We start from the raw sequence: 16,732 nt of genomic DNA on the forward strand, positions 1-16,732 counted from the left end.
CCTGCAGGTCGCGCTTCTCCGAATGGCGGCCAGCTGCGTGGTCTTGGGCGCCTGGTGGCTGCGTTGGCGCAGTGAAACCCCGTGGCAAGTTAAATGTAGGTTGGGCTCAAGGGTACCCTTCAGTCTCGTGTACTCATTTTCCCTTCGACACATCGCCGTCACGCGGTGAAGCCAGCTTAACAAAAGCATAGCGGCGGTACACTTCTGGCGTACTTCGTGACGCTCGCTTCACTGCTGAAAGCGTCACGGAAACTAGGTGTAGCGTAATCACTAATGAGGTCATTCTATTTATAGTGTACTAGTAACAAGATAAGGTATCTCATGATATGCAGTGGCTGCTAACAAGTCGCTGCAAGGTGCGCGTAATTATCGTGTGCGAAATATATTCTTGCTTCGAGGCCACAGATAAGCTTGTCTGTTGCCATTTCTATATTTATTGAATTATCGTCACATCGAATTGTTTTGCGATCCCCTTCGAGGTCGATATATCCGGGTTCGACTGCATCTTGAATTGTTGCCATGATATCAGGGTGATATTAATCGGGCTTATATAAAAGCGCGAGTCCTACACCAAACACGAAATCAGGTAGTCTAGTTGGTGTGACCTGTTTTTTGTGTTCTCCAGCATAATTTAATGAAATACATGAAAGAACGAATCTCTGGTGCCAAAAACAACTTTCTGAACTGCCGGTAGCGCTTACATATGCACGAAATAGACGGAAATTGGTTTTAAGAATAGGAAATGGCGCAGTAACTGCCTCGCTTCCCGGTGTACACTCTAACCATGCTGCAAGGGAAGGGAGGAAGGTGGGAATGAAAGAAGACACTGAGAAGGAGGCGCCCCGGAATAATTTTGACCACCTTTAACGTGCGCCGACGTTTAACAGCACGTTTCACAGCCTCCATCGAAACGCGGCCGCCACGACCGGGTTCGAACCCGGGTACTCCGGTTCATAAGCCAAGCGCCTTATCCACTTAGCCACTGCGCTGGGTAAATGGTACCACCATCATCATCGTCATCTACAGCAGCACCCTGACTATTACCACTGCAGGACAAAGGCATCTTCTATGTCTCTCCAAGTAACCCTGTTCTGTGCCAGCTGCGGGCACCCTATCTCGACAAACTTCGTAATCTCATCCGCCCACCTAACCTTCCCCCGCCCCCTGCTGTGCTTGCTTTCTCTTGGAATCCAGTCCTTACCCAGCGGTTATGTTGCCTTTGCATTACATGCCCCGCCCAAGCCCATCGCTTCTTGATTTCGACTAGGATGTCATTAACTCGCGTTTTTTTCCCTCACCCACTCCGCCCGCTTCCGATCTCTTAACGTTACACCTATCATTTCTCTTTCCATAGCTCGCTGCGTTGTCCTTAACTTAAGCTGAACCCTCTTTGTTAGCCTCCACGTTTCTGACCCATAGGTGAGAACCGGTAAGATGCAGCTGTTGTATACTTTTCTCTTGAAGGGTATTGGTAAACTGCCATTCGTGATCTGAGAGAACCTGCTAAATGCGCTTTATTCCATTATTATTCTTCTAGTTATTTCGCTGTCGTGTTTCGATCTCTGGTCACTAGCTGCCCTAAGTCTACGTATTCCCTTACCACTTCAAGCTCCTCGATACCCATCCTGAATTGCTGTTCTCTTTCGAGACTATTAACTTTGGTTTTCTGCATATTAATTTTTAGAACCATGTTCTGCTCTGCCTAAGTCATTGATCACGGCTTGGAATTAATTCAATGAGTTACTTATGGGATAAATTAGGGCATAGATCGCATTAGATGGCAAGGGAAGAGCTCAGGAAAGGTTTTCTGATAAGGAGAGGAAGTGAAGAAAAGGAGGAGATTATGAAGTAAGGAAAGGCCCAATAACTGTCTCTCACTGGGTGCACACCCGAAAAACGCCACAAGGGAAAAAGGATGAGCAAAGAAGGCAGTAAAAAATGGAACAAAAATAAAATGCAAGAGAAAGAGCATAATAATACAAACAGCGTTGAGAACAAAACATTGCAGGTAAGGTCACGGAATACGACGTAAAAGATAGGGTCAGAAAAAAACAACACCACGGAAGACGGAGATATGAGCTGTGCCGCCTTCCCACTCAGGATTCCTTCTGTCCTCCCCCCCCCCTTTCCCCCAAAACCCGGCCTTCCCCCATTCATCCTCCATCATGGAAGGCATATAACACGCAAATGAAAACGTCTTCTTCGCCGTTTATGAGCGATGCTTCGCTATCTATCACCAGCTAAGCCTTAAATGGGCGCTAGCGGTGATTTAAGCTCTGCCTGGGGTTTGGGATTGAAGTGCTTCGTAAGTAATACAGGATTAACGAACCCAAAGCTTTAGAGTTCACTTTGTTTAAGGAAAATCAAGAAAAAGAACAAAACAGAGACTAGCAGTATCATGAGAAGTAGGGGCGTTTTTGTATTGCTGGTTTTCTTCAGTTTTAATTCACGAAATATGTCTTTAAAAACAATTCCAACAGGAAAAGAAAAACCACTCAGGACTCCGTAATCTCATAACGGTCTCTTAAATATTCTAAGCAAACCGCTCTGGCACGAGTGACAGGTATGTGTGCTTGCTATAACATTTTTTTTTTTCACCATCTGAATACGCTTTAGAAAAGTGGGGAAACAGTTCCTTCTATTCCCTTGGTTCCCGTAGGGTTGATTTTTGTATTGTAAAAATTAATTTATGCAGAAAATGACAATTCCGAGCTCTGTAATCCCAAAACTACCCGTTTTTTTTTTTTATTGCTTCAAGCAAACTTCGCTTTGCACCAACGTCGGCGGTATATATGTAACCATATTTATATCTTTCTGACGTCTTCGTATATTTCATCCGCTTTGTTGCTGCGCTTTGAAAGATGCGACTTCCGTTCCGTGCAGAGAGATTATGTCCCGCCCGCTCCGCCAGTGGAGGTTTACTTTACGGATTACAACTCGCGGGTTTAACGTAACAACTCAATTCCTACGCACGTAGCGCTATGTATTTTCGGAGGACCTTATATACAGGGTACGGTATTTTTATTCGAAGCAGAACGATTAGAATAAATACGAAGCTACGTGCAATATGTCCAGTAATCACAAATGGGCTCAACGAGATCAGGAGTTTTTCTGAAATTGGATATGTACTTTCGGTATTTCGGCGCCGATATGTACTTTCGGTATTTGAAAGGGAAAGCTGTAATCACCTTTATCGAGACAGGTGAAAGCATATGGATTTATACAGAAAATAGGCCCACCGAGAAAGGTACCGCGGAGAACATATCAAAAGAACAAAAAAAATTCAGGAGGGCCCTTTGTTGACCTAAAGTGCGGTGAGGCGAAAGCCTTAAGCGCAGTGTTGCTGCTTGTGTCACTGATGTGTGGTTAAGATGTTAAGCTTCGCCTCTAAGAGCGGAACGCGACAGCGTCTTGCAACGCTGCCAGGGAGTTCACAGAACGCCATCGCCCGTTCGGTTCTACGCCTTGCTCGCCGGTAAATTGGTTTATGAGGAAAGGAAATGTATCTCTCTCTCTCATATCTCGGTGGACTCCTAAACCTCGCCGTAACGGGAGGGAGGAAGATGGGAGTGAACGAAGACACCGTATTCACTAGACGCGCCTTTGTTCATTCTAAACTATCGAGCTGGCATGGCGGAGTGGCAGCGTGCTCGTCTCGCACTCCGGAGACCGGGGTTCGATTCCCGAACTCGACCAATTTCCTTCTAGGTTTTATTTATTTATCTGGTCTGACTAGAAGGGTTAATTAGGCTAATTGATTAAGTAAGCAATTAACCGAACTCAGTACCACTTCGAGAATCACTATGGCATGGTTAATAGGCAATGTACAATTGGCCCGTTTGAAATTCGCGCACTGTGACGTCCCGGCTGTTTCGACCAATTGAAAAGCGTGACATTTCTGTCGACAACTCCTGCTTACAACGATGAGGCATTAAAGGCTTCCGCCTTAAAAATACTTCGATACTCCATCCTGCTTATCGAGTACCGAATTCGCGAACCTCTAATAGAATATAAAATCAGGCGCTTAAAATCACAGGAATAAATGTATTTCGGTATATCGACATCTCTTGCGTTCCTTTTCACTCTAGCTTCGGGCAGGTTAAGTTATGATATTCAGGTCTGTGGAAATTTCAAATTTATTTGCGATTGTTTTTACTGGTACAAAACTTTTTATGTTGTGTATATGAAAAGCGCTGTTTTCGCAATAGCATTGTCATCGATGTAGTACACCAGAATACAGCTAAGAAGTGTTAACAAGCAGGCTCGTTAACTAATATTGAATAGTTAACTTTTTAACTATCACCGTTAGGCTCCTTAATCATTGAAAGGCGTGTAGCCTACCGCAATTAATGTCCATATCAGTTTTTTTAATTTTTAAAAGGCGATTCCTTTCGTCGCTGTGGCCCGAAAACTTTCGGCTGAATCGCGCCAGAATGCATGCGCTTTCGAGAAGCTTGCAGGCAAAGCAACCTCTCCAGTGCACGGAACTCGTCGAAATAGTCAAAATTTACTGGAGCGCGGCGCCGAGGGTAGTGCATTTTCGAAATTCCAAAAAACTGATATGGATATTAACTGGGCTACACGCCTGTCAGTAATTAAGGAGCCTAACAATAGCTAAAAAGTTAAATGATCAACACTAGTTAAAACAGTCTTTCACGAGCATAGAGAGCGATGATAACTTCACAGCGCATCCCTTAAGCGCCCCATACACTTACTAAAAAAGCGCCCACTAGCGTGTTGATGAGAATGATGATGATGATGAAGTCGCTTTCATCCGCACCATCATTGGCGTTGACGTGTCTTCGTCCTAATTAATGTTACCTCAACTCAGACGAATTTCCCTCCCACTGATTCCAATTAACCTTACCCCGCGTCCGTAGCCTCCGCTATCCCGTACCAGCAAATTACATCAGCGTATTGCTCGCCTGTTTGATTTCTCTAATCTGCGCAGCCATTTCACCGAGACGCTTATCGGACAAGTCGTGTTCGATCGACACACAAGTGACCATTTGCATGTTATTTTATAAAGCACATCCGGGGAGAGGGTCTTTCGGGATTTGCGCAAGCCCTTTATGTCAGCTGCTGTGACGTCCTCCTGTGGGCACTTCTGAGCGGCGAACGGAAATCGTTGACAAGTATTTCAACGACGTCTCCTCTTCTCCGTTCTAGGGCTTTCGCCATGCGAGCTGTTCTCCTTCCTTTGATCGATATTCCTGACGGGAACAAGCCGTGATGAAAAAGTGAAATTAATTTACTCAAAGCACAGAAAAGCGCGCCCTTTACACCTTCGACTTTTTATGCGATTATTTTTTGTCCACTGAAATTCGGGCCCAGCAATCCTCCCCCCTTCCCCCCCCCCCCCCCTCCGGGGCCTTTATCGTGTCTGGTCTTTATTATCATCTATCACGTCGCTTCATCGCGAGATAGACGGCTTTCGTTTTGTATAAACCTTTCTAGTTGTCTCTATGATGTTTCGCAATTCCCGTTTTTATTTGCACCTAAGCCGCATGTCATTAGCACCGGCAATGAACGACCGGAGGCCCTAATAACAGCCGTCATAAAGCATAAAGCTCGCTCAAGCACAGGCCTAGCCCCTGTGCATCCCAAACGAGGTAAAAGCGTTATTGCCGACACGGGCTTTAGCATAAACCGTTTTGCGATTTCACTCGCGCAAAAGAAAAAGAGGAAGACGGCGTTTTGGACGAGAAAAAACGCTATTGCTTGGCAGCGCCGCTGCCTCGTCCGTATGTCAGAAGTCTCGAGCCTTTAGGTATACGTTTCCTGTTTCGACATTTCTGTTCGTTTTGCCCTGCCTTGATTTGCTTCTCATTTGGGAACCATTCTTTTTTCTTCATCTTGCTTTCAATTCTACAGCTTCGTCCCATTTTCCCTATTTTCCCATTTTTTATTCTTATCCTGGTTTATTCCCTATCTCACTAGTTTCTTCACTGCCTTCCCCACCTCATTTCCTCCACCCTTTCTTCCCTCTTCTTTCTTCACTCCAACCTCTCCTCTTCCTTACATCTTTCTTCAACGCTCTCTTCATTCCTTTCTTCCCTCATTGCTTATTATCCGCCTTTCTCTTCGTTCTTCTTTTCCTGGTTTTTACTTGATATGTTTCTAATTTTGGATCCTTTCTTTTTCCTATGTCTTGCTTTCATATCTCCAGGTTAGTCCCATTTTGCTGTTTTTCCCGCTTTTTATTCTTCTCTTGGTTCTTTCCTCAATTTCTGCCCTATCTCGTTGGTTTTCTTCACTGCCTTCCCCACCTCATTTCCTCCCCCCTTTTTCCCCTCTTCTTTCTTCACTCCAACCTCTTCTCTTATGTCTTTCTTCAACGCTCTCTTCATTCCTTTCTTCCCTCATTCCTTATTATCCTCCTTTCCCTTCGTTCTTCTTTTTTTTTTTGTTTCTGTATTTCCCTCAGTTCCAACTTCCTTCTTCCTTCCCTCTCTCCATTCTTTGTTCCTCTCTTCACTTCTTATTTAGCTTTCCCTCGTTCTTCTTTCATCAATTCATTTCTTCCCTAATTCCATACTTCCTTTATCCTTTCCTTTCTAGCTTCTTTCTACCCTTCCTTCCGTAAGTTCCCACTTTCCTACCTTCCTCCTTTCCACCGCTTAGTGCCTCATCTCTTCGTTCTTTCTGTAAGCTCGCTCGCCGCCTGCCGCCCAAGTGTTTGGTCCTCTCGGGCGTTATTTTATTTCCTGCCTCACTCCTCGGAAGAAACACCCCGAGCGCCTAATCGCAGATCAAGCGAGGGCCGACGATTCAATTTGGACACGCTGCAGCCGAACACAATTTGATTTGCCCGTACCGCCAAAGCCGTCCCAACGAGCCAATCACGGCACGAATTACCGTTCACGACAGCCGACACGAGCTCTGCGGGTTCCCTCGAAATTCAAGTGTAGCGCGGTCGGCCTTCGAGAGATCTGCGGACCCCCGGGCGAGCTGACCGGCTTCTTTTGGCGGGAAACAACGGGCAAAAGGGAGAACTTAAAGGCGGGAAAACTGCCGCGGGATAACTCAGAGCTTCTGGCGGGAAGCAACAGGGGAAAAAAGGAAGGAACACCGCGAGAACCGAGAGGAATAATCTCCTGTAGGACAGGCTTTCAAAGCTGCTGTCAAACGGTATCCCCAGGCGGCGTCTCGGTCCTCTTTATTTTTCTTTTTTTTTCGCTCCTTGTCTCATTTGCGCTGTCACCGTGCTGCTAGTTGGAGGCTACAGTGCACAAAGCGAGGTTCGCCTTCTGTGGGTGAAGCCTACAGGATTCGTCTGCGCCGTCGCGGGCAGATTGCTTTAGCTGTGCAAGTTGGCGGTGACCAAACCAAATGAACGTCCTCCTATTGGTCGGTTATGAGAACCACGCGCCACGCTGATTAGTCAGCGTGCAGTTGCGTCACGGATGACGTCACAGCAACGCGCCACTCTGACTGGCCCGCATGTAGCGACGTCGCACAGGACCTCACTGCAAGGCGCCATGTCAACGCACCACGCTGAGCCGTCCGAACTCAGTGGCGTTACAAGTGACAGCATAGTGACGTCACACTCACTTTGCAGACACCAAGAAAACTATTACCAGTAAGCTATACGTACCAGCTCAAACAACTCTAGCTTGATTTCGAGTTACACAGTGGTAACCGTTCTGTGAATTTTTAACTTTAGAAGACGACGGATGCAGCCAAAATGCATCGTCGTTAATACAATTCGCCTATTGGCTGGAGTGAACTGACGTCACAAGACCGGATGTGACGTCATTTTCGTAGAAGGAATCAACAGCTGCTAACGCTATGACATTGCTAGCGCAACATGAAATTAGGTGTGCATGCGATTATTTGGTATTCTTTAGCACTTGCGTGTGCACCTGAATGCAGATTGCGGTTTGTAGAACACCGCCCGCGTTCTTCACGACCCGTAACGCGCTTAGTACTCCTGTTCCCCCCCCCCCCCCCACCGTAGCATGAATCCTATGATGAAAATTTTGGTGTTTGAACATTTAAGAAACTAATAGCGAGCCAGTTTAGGCTGAATTTTTAGTGTAGTATAAAAACGCTTGCATGCGGAGTTGACTTTGCATCAGTCAAACTTTTATCCTAGAGTGCGAAAGACAGGCCTCGTCGTCCAAACGTGGCAAGTCCGCCACCAACCACCATGCAGCCTCCGCACTGTATCTCCAGAGGCTGTGCCGTCATTGGTGATTAAGTGAGAAAGTGCCCACAACGGTAGCTCTTTGGTCAGGACCCTCAGCTGCTGAACCCAAGGACGCGGCTCCGACCTCGGTCGCGACTGCCTCGTTTCGACGGAGGACGTATGAAAGACGCCTGTGTACTTTGCGTGTCAGTGCAGGTAAAGATCTCGAAGTGGTCGAAATTACTCCGCCGCCCTCCACTACGGCCTCTCACTCCTACATTCCTCCCTTCCCTCACGGCGCGGTTGAGGTGTCCATCAAAAAGTGAGACAGTTACTGCGCCATTTCCTTACCTCAAAGCCAATATCGGTGAGAAAGCGGAAGGAGCCGCGCGCCGTTGTTGGTATCACGGGAACTGCAGCATCGACGGGAATTGTAGCCCGAATTCCTACCTAGAGCAGCATGCCACTGTACACGGCCGACCCGGCGCGTCCCAGCAAAATTCTGCGAAGATTTTGCATCTATTTACATGTGAAATGAAGATATTTTAATGGGAAAGCATTACTTGGCTAATTGTGCGAAAACCCCGCCGTCATCAGAAACCCGTGGCAGGCACGCGTGGCAGACCCGCCGCGGTGGCTTAGTGGTAAGGCGCTCGTCTACCGAGCCGCAGTACCCGGGTTCGAACCCGACCACGGTGGCCGCGTTTCGATGGCGGCAGAACGCAAGAGGCGCCCGTGTGCTGTGCGATATCAGTGCACGTTAAAGATCCCCAGGTGGTCGAAATTTTTCCGGAGCCCTCCACTACGGCGCCTCTTTCTTCCTTTATTCTTTCACTCCCACCTTCCTCCCTTCCCTTACGGCCCGGTTCAGGTGTCCGCCGAGATATGTGAGACAGATACTGCGCCATTTCCTTTCCTCAAAAACCAATTTAGCAATTTACCAATTACGCGTGGCAGAAACGCGGCACGCGAATGACGTCATCAGCCCTCCTGAAGCCATAGGCCGCAGTCGTTCATTGATTTCATTGGCGTCGCCATGTAGTCCAAGCCAGGACTTCAACTACGACTCGAGCTCGCAGGCTGCTTCGGTGCAGACGGAGAGATGTGCGCTCTGAACTCAGCGACAGGGTCAGTGGTATACGTAATTCTCTCGCCTTTACATGCCATAAGAATTGCTTAGGTGCAATCTTTTTTTTTATTGCGAAAGCAATACTACTTGCACTTTCACGCCTTTGCTGTGCCGCGGCAGTGACCGCCATTGACCTTCATTTGACTTTGGTTGCATTAGATTGGATTGAACTGGATTGGACTGGACTAGATTGGATTGGTTAGATTAAATTAGATTAGATTAGAATACATTAGATTAGATTAGATTACATTGGATTGGGTTGTATTGATTTGGATTGTAGTTGGTTTGGATTGGATTGTATAACCAATGCATCAGCACAAGTCCAACCACAAGCACCACCACCAGCTACACTACCAGCTGTACCATGGCGTAGGTACGGATATTGCTTTCGCAATTACCGGGCTTAACCAAGCTAAGCCACAGCGAATTTTTGGAAGGCGCATTAATAAAGACGGATGTGATGAACACGCCAGTAAAAATTTTTGATGATGTAGCGTATGAAGGTCTTGTGGGCTCCACAACCATCCCAAGCTTAAACTACACTCACGACTGCGCAGTATATTTCGGTATACTTTTTAATAAATTAAGAAGTGCTTCTGGCGGGGCTGTTCGGAACTTCATTTTTACAAGAGCTGCGCTGTTTGAATTGACACGGACACAGTTTGCGACGACAGATAGCAATGGTTAAAGGCAATCTAACAACTGAGGTTTCATTTCATTAGAATGAAAGAAAAAACAACAAGACCATGTGACGCGGGTATCATCCTGCTTTCTGCTGTAATGTAATGGAATAAACCCAGTTTTTTGACTGCGCTTTACCGTTTTTGTCTGTCACCGGTGACTGCGTCTGTGTCAATCCAAGTAGTGCAGTTCTTGTAAGAACAAAAAAAAATTGAATAAATAATAGTTACGAAACCACGAATCAAAACCTGGGGATATTTACTGGACAAGTTACGGAGCTTGGCAGACGGTCAGATAGAGAGAACATTTATTGAAACGGCACACATCCATGTATCTTAAGGGTGAATAGCTTACGGGTCCTCCGACGTGGCGGCAAGTAGACAGAGTTGGCGCCTATGAGCGGCGCAGATAGCTAGGGGCGACAACCACTTTAAAGTTTTTCATGCAAGGCAATAGAATTGTGGCTCTCGCACAATTATTTATTTGCTTGTCCCTTACAGCCCTGCAAAGAGATTGAGTATGGCGGTTCCAGGTTGAAAATAAACACGAAATTGATGAACCTCCTTAAAAAGTTGAAAAAATGTGAACTATTACGTTCAAGGTATAACGTTCAAAAATAAAGGTTGTAACGGAATCAGAAAAAAAAAAAACACGTGCAGATAAGATAAACAGACGTAGAAAGCACGAACAATGGAGAAGTAAATTCGGTGACCTCTAAAAATTCAGTTACCTCTAAAATTATTTACGGTTAGCCAAGGGAGCGATTTGTGCGCCTGTGGTTGCCAATTTGATCAAAATGTCTTTTGTGTTGTGGCAGAATTCCTGCCATAAATTTGAGTAATTAACTATGCAGCCCTTTTCTGGACGGCTTCTGTCATGTGGGTTAGGTAATTTTAATATCGTTCATCTATAAAGGTGGCCGATAGGCGAAGCATTTTCAAATTCGGGACGGAAAAATTTTAATTAAGCTAGTGTACGGACATCATTTGTTGAACTTCGCAAATTGCGCGGTAAATAGCCCTATTCATGCTTCGGCGTAAATGCGTGAAATGTGTGTCGACTGTGAGGAGTTTTATGCGAGATGCACGCGTAGGTAATCTTATGCAGCTACTCTATTCACACTAGCGTTATCTATTAAGTCAGTCAAGTTAGATTATCTATGCGTATGGGCGGAAGTGACTAACCTGAACTTCCTGATGGTCACTTTAAGTACAATGTGCTCATCGCCATTACTGACTGTGCGCCAAGCAATGTAGACGCCAGCTGGCACGCTCACAAATGGTGCAACATTATTCAGCAGATAGCCAAATGAGATTAATGAGGAAGTAGGGGCACAAGAACGCTCTCTAGAGGCACAACTGATAAAATATTAGCTAGTGAGAAGTAGCTAATATTTACAACTATATAATCTGTTCGCTATGTGTTGAGAAATTTATTTCCCAGCCTTTTCATCACCACCATGCAGTTCATCTGAATGTCACAAGAGGCGCGGCGGTCAGCTATCCTCCTAGTTATGCACAAATCAGAGTTCAGGATATGGAAACGCGGGTCCGAGAGAGACGAAAATAACAACCGCAATAGAAAGACAAGACAGCACAGTGCTGACAGCACAGAGCACAGTTTTTTTAAATGTCTAGCTGTTGTATTTTTTTGCTCTGTTTTCGGACTTACCACTGCAGCCCAAGCCGGGGCTCTTGCAAACCAAAGGGCAGGTTCGCATTTGATACGGTCAAATAACTCCGTTGCCTCCATCTTAATTACCATACCGCTACAGCCGGGTCGAAATAACTTCCTTTCGCGGTTCGTCTACCTACAGGGTCTGTCCTGAAAGTAATGAGACCAGTCGTCGGGGCGTGATGCACGCATGCACTAGATTTGGAAAGAGCTTTTGGGGGAAAGAGGGCGAGCCTTTAGCTTCACAATGCGACGAGCTTAGTTGGCTGCGAGCAGGCGAAGCGAGTGGACGTCTTCGAGCGTGTACCCCTGTTTCGTCGCTGCGTCGAGGAAACCATGGAGCGAACGTTGGAACAGCGCTGCGCGGTAAAGCTTTGCAATAAACTCAGTAAGTCACCTATCGAGACCTTCGACATGACCAAGAAAGCATGCGGCAACGATGCGACGTCCAGGTCGCGTGTTCCAATGGCATAAAGCATTTACAAAAGACCGTGAAGATGTTCACGACGGGCAACGGTCCGGGCGCCCGTCGATGACGGTTATGGACGGTAATGCTGACTGTGTGGTCCTGAACGTCTTCACGGCCATTTGTAAATGCTTTGCGCCATTGAAACTCTTGTGATCTGGACACTGCATCATTAACACATGCTGTCAAATGTCTTGGTAGGTGATTTACCCAGTTTATTGCAAAGATTCACCGCTTAGCGCTGTTCCAACGTTTGCTCCATAGTTTTCTCGACGCAGTGATGAAACATGGGTACACGTTTGAGCACGTACACTCGCTTGACCTGCTCGAAGCCAACTGAGGTCTTTGCATCGTGAAGCTGAAGGTTCCCCCTCCTTCCCCCAAAAGCGGTTTCCCGATCTAGCGCATGCACGCGCCACGCCGCGACTTGTCTCATTACTTTCAGGACAGACCTTGTATAACGTGACCACTTGAGGAAACGTAAAACACACGCACAGAGTCATCACGCATTCACCGACCCACCAAGATCACCTCAAAGCCTGCGCAGGTCCGTTTCTGTTTGTCCCTCACGGCTCTAAGTGGGAGGGTTGATGTGGTTGATTACGATTCCGCGCATGTGCGGTGTCGTTTCGCGTCGTCTTGTCCGTGCCGCGCGCCAGCGCTCAGCGTCACGGTCGAGTGGGGCCAGCTGGCGAAGGCGGCCGACCGGCGCCGACGGTGTGCCTTAGAGGGGGAGGGGGAGGGGGAGAGAGAGAAAGAGAGAGAGAGAGAGAGGCCCGGCCAGCGCTGCGTCGCACACGGAAGCACGCCGACGTCGTCTGACTTTCTTTCGCTGCTCTCTTGGAGGAGTGCGTCCTTCCCAGTGACCAAGAAAAAAGGAAAACTCTCCATACACACACGCATAAAAAAAGGACAGCGTCTTCGCTCTGTCCAGCTAACCGCTCGTTGGAAGGGGGGAGGGGGGGGGGGTCAGATTTATGACCCTCTTGTTGGGAATGAGTGGGGAAGAAGAAGCCACGGGTGCTCTCGGTCGAACCGTGTGGGTTGTTTTGCGGGTGCAAAAAAAGAAGAGCAAGTATATCGTCGCTTGCTGACCTTTCCTCCTCTCCCAAATCTTGCTCTCCCGTGTTTGCGGATCGAACGGAGCCGATAAGACGGAGATCAGCCGACGCCGGCTTATACGGGGGGAAATTAATTGCTCGGAAGGGGCGAAGGCGAGACGCAGGAAACGAGTGTGTTTTGAACTGCCAGGGGGTGTGAGAAATATGGATGCATACGTGGTAAGGTGGGATCGTGTACTGAATCTCAACAACAGCAAATAAACAAGCAAAAAAAAACCAAGATAAGTGATCAAAGAAGGTCCAAGAAGTACTCAAGCCGTTATAAGAAAAAATTAATTAAGCGACATGGAGAAAAATTCACACTATGAACCTTTGTTAAACGTAAGCGCATTTGTAGGTCTGGTTTGTTTGGGTTTAACGTCCCAAAGCAACTCAGGCTATGATTGACGCCGTAGTGAAGGGCTCCGGAAATTTCGACCCCCTTAGCCGCCGCAGCGGGCATTAGCTGATTTGTGTAGTATAGCACTGGGTGTGTTGCATTTAATGGCTGCATATTCTTTCATTGCACTGTATTGTACTGCGTTTAACTGGCATTTACAGTCAATGAAGGAGGAAGAGGTGTAAGCTCTGGAAGCAGCTTTAGAAGCCAAAAGCCTTCAGTGCGATGACTGTATGGCAAGACTCATCTGCACAAGGAACGTCTACACATACCGTGTCCCAAAACAAATACCGCGGCTGACTAATCACACCAGTACCGAATTAATAGAAGAGTACATGGATTTGAATATAGTAAATAATAAAATGGCGTGGTAATATTAGTCGTACAAGGCACAAAACCGAAGGAAAAAATTTAGAGCTGCTTATCAGTGGAGATATTCAAAAGGTGGCATTGCTTTGTGGTCTTAGTTTTGTGTGATGAATGAACGTTTATTTTTCTTACATTTTGTTCCCCACTCCTGTTATAGACTGAACAGAAGTACAGGTTGAATGAATGAATGAATGAATGAATGAATGAATGAATGAATGAATGAATGAATGAATGAATGAATGAATGAATGAATGAATGAGAAGAAGGGGAGAAACAACAACTCGATATTCCATAGGGACAACCACATGCCTTTCCTACATTATCCCGACCTTTACATTAATTCAATCGTCGCACGTTTTGCGTATTGACTTTCCTGTCATTTATATCTTGACTGAACCGCTCAATTCGTCCAGGTTAAGCTGCCGTGGTGACTCAGTAGTTAAGGCTCTCGGCTGCTGAGCCGAAAGACGCGGGTTCGATCCCGGTCGCGGCGGCCGAATTCCGATGGAGGCGAAATTCTCGAGGCCCGTGTTCTGTGCGATGTCAGTGCACGTTAAAGAACCCCAGATGGTCGAAATTTCCGGAGCCCTTCACTACGGCGTCCCTCATAGCCTGAGTTGCATTGGGACGTTAAACCGAAACTGAACTAAAAGTGCAAGTTAACAGCTAGTTAACAACAAGAGCGAGCATTACTACCAAGCTTGATCAGTATAACTTTCTTCAACGACCAGAACGATCGACTCCACGACGAAGCAACAGCCGGTCACAGCTTCTGACGCGGCGCAACGACAGCACGGACGCCTTGGCAAGCAGCGGGCGAGAGGCGGGAATGAACCGCCGTCTTATACAGATGCGTCTACAGCATGTACAGTTTAACCTCGTTACAACAAATTTGAAGGGCCCCGGAGATTACTTCGTTATAGCCGTAGCTTCGTTATAGCCCGTGCTGACCGAGTTGCCGAGGTTAATCGTCATTCCTTCGTTATGTCCATAATTTCGTTATAAGCCGTTTCGTTGTAACGAGGTACAGTCAAGCCCTCACGACACCCTTGAACACTCGGACGCAGTTTCGCTTGAAGTTGACTCTGATTTCTCGGTCGCCGTCCTTGGCGAAGGCACAAAAGACAAGCGCAACGAAAGGGCAATGTAGCTGCAGGACACGATGACATAAGGGCACTTCCACTCAAGTATGTGTCAGTATTTATATGTGACATACTGAGTCATATCGTTAATCTTATGTTAACGGCTGGCGTATTTCCAGATGCGCTAAAAACTGCACGTGTCACTCCGGTATTCAAAGGGGGCGATAAAACTGAAATGTCTAATTATCGACCTATTTCTGTCCTGTCAGTATTTTCTAAAGTTTTTGAAGGCGTCATTAATAGCAGGCTGATGGGCTTCTTTCATAAATATAACATTATCGATAGTTCGCAATACGGATTTATGAAGAACAAATCCACAGAACAAGCTTTATTAACTGTGAAGGAGAAAATTATTGAAAATATCGAACATCGAAGATACACGCTTGGCTTCTTTCTGGATTTTCGTAAGGCATTCGAATGTGTGCAGCATAAACTCTTATTGCAAAAACTAGGAAGTTATGGCATTCGTGGTACTGCGTTAGATTTGCTAAATGATTACTTATGTAATAGATCTCAGTATGTGCAGGTAAATAATGTATCTTCCAATCACTGTGCTATTAGACAGGGAGTGCCACAGGGGTCAATATTAGGACCACTCCTGTTTATCACCTATATTAATGACTTCTCCAAAATACCAGGGTCACCTTATTTAATTATGTATGCGGATGACACTAATATTTTCTTTTCTGCAACTTCCATGTCGGAGTTAGAAACAAGCGTAAATTCTTATCTAAAGGAACTTCATTTGTGGTTGCAAAATAACAATCTAAGTTTAAACCTGACAAAAACCAACTACATTATTTTCAGACCTATTAATGCACTCATATCGCAACCTATCAATATACGATATGCAAACACTACAATAAGTCGGGTTACTAACCAAAAATTTCTTGGCGTTTGGTTTAATGAAACCCTATCCTGGAATTTACATGTTTCAAAGCTAACTACAGAACTAAGTAAAGCTGTTGGATGCCTGTATAAAATTGCACCTCTAATACCTGTCTGGCTTAAGCTAGCAATATATTATGCCTTTTTCTATTCCAGGCTATCGTACTGTATTTTAGTCTGGGGAACCACGACAGCTGCTAACATTGAAAAACTTCACACACTCCAAAAAAGAGCCTTGCGGGCATTAGAAGGATTTTATGGCTTACCGTTAAATTTGCCAACTGCCCCACTCTTTAGAAAATACAATCTACTAAACACTAAGCAGATTTATAACTTTCGCCTGCTGCAGCATATACACAAAAATCGATTATATGATTCCACCAATGACACCCCGACAATGAGGTACCCCTTCCGCAAAATAATGAAAGTAGTACCAAGAATCCGTACAAACTACGGCAAACAAAGTTTGAATTATCAGGTACCAACTATTCTCAATGTGTTTAGCGTTAAAACTGAATTTACCATTTCTCTAAATAGTTTTAAGAAAAAAATCAAGAAGCTTTTGTTAGAAACTGACCCTCTACTAACATGAAACTTTCTTAAGGTCGTCTCGTTTTTGGCCTACATTTTGTTCTTTTTACTTTTGTACTGCATATCGTGTTACTTTATTAAGTTACTATGCTTTTAGTCTTTGGTAAATATTTTTTGTTTACATGGTGTATGTTTTCTGTGCAGTGCCTGTGCACCTCTTT

This window comes from Amblyomma mixtum, chromosome 4 (genome assembly GCF_055824585.1).
Source record: "Amblyomma mixtum isolate Tamu chromosome 4, ASM5582458v1, whole genome shotgun sequence".
NCBI classification, from domain to species: domain Eukaryota; kingdom Metazoa; phylum Arthropoda; class Arachnida; order Ixodida; family Ixodidae; genus Amblyomma; species Amblyomma mixtum.